Source organism: Benincasa hispida, chromosome 10, assembly GCF_027475165.1.
Source record: "Benincasa hispida cultivar pf3 chromosome 10, pf3_genome.v1.1, whole genome shotgun sequence".
NCBI lineage: Eukaryota > Viridiplantae > Streptophyta > Magnoliopsida > Cucurbitales > Cucurbitaceae > Benincasa > Benincasa hispida.
The window spans coordinates 24,384,876-24,389,840 of NC_143487.1; the positions used below are offsets into that span (position 1 = coordinate 24,384,876).

General features: G+C 37.6%; 1 long non-coding RNA gene across 1 annotated transcript; it reads left to right on the top strand.

Moving 5' to 3' along the window:
* Nucleotides 1–697: 697 nt before the first annotated feature.
* Nucleotides 698–2,660, top strand: LOC120089327 (uncharacterized). The gene is made up of 3 exons (XR_005485147.2): nucleotides 698–790; nucleotides 885–994; nucleotides 2,092–2,660. It is a non-coding gene; the product is annotated as an uncharacterized LOC120089327 (long non-coding RNA).
* Nucleotides 2,661–4,965: the final 2,305 nt, after the last annotated feature.

Below are 4,965 nucleotides of genomic sequence, written 5' to 3' on the forward strand. Positions count from 1 at the left end.
AAATTGGGGACACAAAAGGAGTCATGAGTCGGGGACGATGCAGGAATGGGGCGGGCCAAACCTCATAATATATATATATAACTATAGTTAAGGACTCAAATGTGAAGGTAGAGATTAGATGATGTTCTAGAGTTTCGTCTTTTTTTTTTTTTTTTTCTTCGTAGTTTTGGACTCGAGTAGTGAGTTTTAAATAGACTCCTAGTCTTAGATTGAAAAAGATTAGATGAATTGTTTATTAAATACGTCAAATCACGTGTCAGATACGTGTATATGAGAAGTATCTGAAAGTATCAATATCTGATACGTATCTGATACGAATTCTTTACCCCACATGAAGTATTTGTGCTTCATAGACGATTACACATCTGTCATCCCCTCCCTTTGCGACACTTCAGCCCGACCAGCTCTAGCAATGACTGATGACACAGCCTATGAGCAACGGCGATCCCCGACCGCCGTTCTCTAATGATGCGACAATGACAACTATGAGGACTTGCCGACAACGACTTTCAGAGTGTGACGGTGAGTGACGGCCCACAAGCTTCGACGACCTGCAACGATGTACCCAACCCACGAACGCCTTTTTCCTCTTCTTCAACAAATGGTAATGTCGATAACGAGACAACTACGCGATTTGGGCAAATTTTGTCGGCATCTCTTTCTTTAAGAAAGTTTCCACGCGTACTCACTTCCATCTAATCTCTATTCTACATTACGCCCTTTAACACCACCAGATTTGCAGGTTTTAGGAAATTTGGACACATTCCAACAAGGATCTAAGTCCTTTTGGGTAAGTTTTCATGGATAGAACGCACTAAATCTCCTTCTGAACTAGTTTAAGGTTCTTGAAGCTTGTCTCTAACACTTGGAAAATGTAATCATAGATTCAGAGAGACTTTGGACCAATTTAGACACTTTTCCAGCAACATTCTTCATTCTGGCGTAGTTTCGGAATTGTTTGGACACCTTCTGTCAAGACCTCAAGGTCTTTTTGGTAAGTTTTATGCGTTGTAGCCCTTTATGGACTCGTTCCACTTCATTTTCAGTGCTGTAAAGTTAGTTCTAATACATGTGCATATTTTATGTTTAGTTAAGCTTGATTTCAGGTGCTTAAATTGAGGTTTAAGAACGTTCTAGGTAAGATTACTCATCCTGAATATTGGTTGAATCTTTGGATAAGGTGTTGAACTAAGTTCTAACCTTTGGAACCTCAATTTTACCTTTTCAGGGAGCTTTAGTTTTTTTTAGTAGCGCTTTAGAAATGCTTAGTTAAGTGGATTTTCACTTGAAGTGTCTGTTTGCTGTTTGATAACATGTTGCATGTTTTATGTGCATTATATCTATTACTTATTATGTACATACCTCATGTTCTTGCAATTGTTATATTTTGGATGTCTAAGCATGCTGAAAATTTGGTGATATTATTGCGATGTGTATGAATTGTTGAATGTCCAAAAACATGTACTTGTTGCTTATGTGACTGGTTATGGATTAATGTTCAAAAGTGTGTATAGTTCTTACACATTCTAGTGAGTTTGTGGGAAGGAGAAGTTAGTGAACTTTGTGAGCTTGAAAAGGGAAGTTAGAGGAATATCACTTGCCTGGGTAAAAAAGGCCGAGGGGTGGCATGTCATCATTAGATTAAAAGGGACATAGAAATCTTGGATCTTGGGTGAAAATGGTCAAAGATAGATGTTTGGTTGAGACCTTGGGTGAAAATGGTCAAGGTTGCTGAGCAGTTGAGACCTTGTATAAAAATGGTCAAGGATCGATGTGTAGTCGAATCCTTGGATGGAAATGGTCAAGGGTCGATATATAGTTTGATGACCTTGGGTGAAAATGGTCAAGGGTAAAAAATTGAGTACTGTAGAAAAGCATTGAGTTCTTGGGTAAAAATGGTAGGGGGTCGATATAACTCGAAGGAGTTAGTCTTAGAAATCTCGATGTGAATCAAATACGTGTTGACGAACTCGTTGAGGTTAGAAAAAGAGTGGAAAAGCATATTGTAATGTGTTTGATAGCACCGAAAATGTGCTATCTTGCTCTGCTTAATTTGAGACTTTTCTTGAATGTTACTTGTTTATTTGGTAGTTTTATAGGTTTCAACATTTAGGCGATAGAACCAGGAGTTAATGACGAAAAGGAGCTTAAACAAGCCAAAACAGAGCTTGATTATATTAAACAAGAAGAAAGGAGCTAAAAATGTTCATTTTTCCTCTGCTTGCACAACATTGTGGTGTCCTATGGTACCATGCTCTGCGTTGTAAGACAAAACGCCTCTTATTCATTAAAAGCACATAGCTCCCCAGTGCTGCCTAAGAGCACCATGACGCTCCGAACCTGATGCGTGTGAGATTTCCATCAGCCAATGTCGTGACTCTATTGCGATTTTATATAAATACTAATTTTAGCCGCAGGTCATTTTATCTTGGATTTCAGTTGATTGCAGCACATTTTCTCTCTACTTCTCTTTTGTGTTAGTAAATGTATCTGAACTTTACCCCATTGATCGACATGTTGACTGTGGGCTAAGGTATTGTTTTCTAGTTTGGGTTTTAAGAATTTTTCCTACTTTGATGTACTTGTGAGTTTTTTAACCGAATTATATTGTATATATCGGATTTAATTCTATTTTAATGGAATACTATCTCATTTTCATATGCTTGATGATTATATGATATTGCTTTTCATTAATGTATGATTTATGACACTTGATTGTATGTTGATCTGTAGAAAGCGATAGGTTAGGTTAGCTTGCAAATCGAATAGGATAAGTATTGCTCCAACTAACATAGGATTGAATCGAACAAAAATTTAATTAGGCACTTGAAAATTAAATATTCAACCTAACGTTGTCCTAGAACTTAATGCAATAAAGACAAAATAGAATTTACATGCTTTTCATCAATTCGAATTGGACTAATTATTTGATTAGGATGATTAATTAGCTTTTCTAATTAATTTGGTTAGGTGTAAGCAAATATTTAATTTCTGTAACGAGAATTCAATGATCAAGTATGTTGAATAGGAAATTTTCGTAACAACCCAAGCTAGGGTTTCTCATACAAAATTTCTCAACTTCTCCTTCGCGTGTTTACTTTATGCAATTTAATTTCATTTGCAAACAATCAATCTCATAACCCCTCTCGGTTGCTTAGGATTTCAAATCATTTAATTTGGAAACTCTTCGATTCCTTGTGTTCACCTGCACTATCACTACTACACTCTTGGTAGGAACAAAAAATAATTTGGCTTGGAAATAGGCGACAAGTTCCGCGACTAAATTGGTGTCGTTGCTAGGGAACCAAACAGTTTCTTTTTTGGAGGGTTTACAATTCTTTTATCGTTCTTTGATTTTCTATGTCTATGCATGACCCGATCCTCCTAGGATGAAAGTTTGTTGTATTTTGCAAAGTTAAGAGAGGAGGAAAGGCAACAAAGAAGAGAAGCAAAGGAATGGAGAGCTAGATAAGAACAAATTAGTGCGAAAGCATAGAAGAGGAAGCAAAAGAAGAGCATTCACAAGAAGAGGAAACAATGGCACATCCATTCTCTCTTTAGGACAACGCAAAGGATTGGCTTTATTGCCCATTGGCCAACTCAATGACCACCTAGAAGGATATGAAAATGCAGTTCTTGGAAAAAAATTTCCCTACTTCACGAGTTGCAAGGGTTAAGAAGGAAATATACAACGTCACGTAGATTGGTGGGGAGACCTTGTACGGGTACTGAGAGTGTTTCAAACGCCTATGTGCTAGCTTCCCACACCATCAAATCTCAAATGCAATCCTATTCTAATAGGGCTCGTCCCTAGTGATAGAAGTACCATCAACGCAACGAGTGGTGATGTGTTGGTAAACATCAGAGGCTAGGAAGTTCATATCCACCATGGCAGAGAATTTGCAATAGTTCGGAACGCGAGCTCCTGATAATACAAAATCGTCATGAGAGGTAAGTGATTTAAAAGCTAAACTCGCTGAACTATCTATTCTTGTGAAATAGGCATTCTCTGCAAAGACACAGACTCAAGAGTCGATGGCTGAGGTGAGCTATGCTGGTAATCAACAAGGTGGATGAATGTATAACTATAACCGTTGAGATAGTCAAGGAAACCAGAGTTTGAGCAGTTGGGATGTCTTGAGCAGTTGGGATGTCTTTAGAGGACATGGTTAAGAGCTTGGCGGAGTCCACCATACAGATTAAGTAGAGTCAGGAGCAATTTTAGCAGACTACTACCTTTCACTATTGGGAATGGTGTCCTAAATCTCTTTGTAATCTCGTAGTTTGTAAACTTTATATAAACATATTGTTGTTAATAAAATAAATGTTATTTTATAAGCATATACTTAATCAATAAACTAAGATCCAAGATTATTTCATGTAATTTAAACAAGTATGTAAAGACATACTAGTGGATCTTGTTTGAATAATAACCTAAACGGTCTGTAGTAGATGGATAAGGTTGGGTATCTTATCCTGGTGACACTATAGATACGACTCGCTTTGTAGGTATTACAATTATTGTAAGATGCTACAAATGATCTGATCCTGATCATTCATGTAGAGACATGTGAGTGGGGGTATCCTATACAAAGAGTTTGTATAAGACCAGACCACGAAATGATTAGTCTCTTTATATAACGCTGTCAATAATAGAGACTTACATTTCACTAGGATGACCATAGGTGATGACAAGAATCCTGAGTGAGTTATGAACTCCTGCTCATGAAGACATTCCTTTGATTTGTATAGGTGAGAGGGGCCAGATTGTCAACTCAACAAGCCTATCATTTTGAGGATTCGTCTGACTGGGGAGTTGGGAACACAGCTACACAAGACAGAATTCACTCATTTCCTAATACAAGGGCAAGCAGATAAATTGCTCCCTTAAAGGCTGATTTCGAATCTTGAACATAGTGGCCACACCCTCTTTTGGCCCGAGAGAGACTTGCTCATAATTGGATT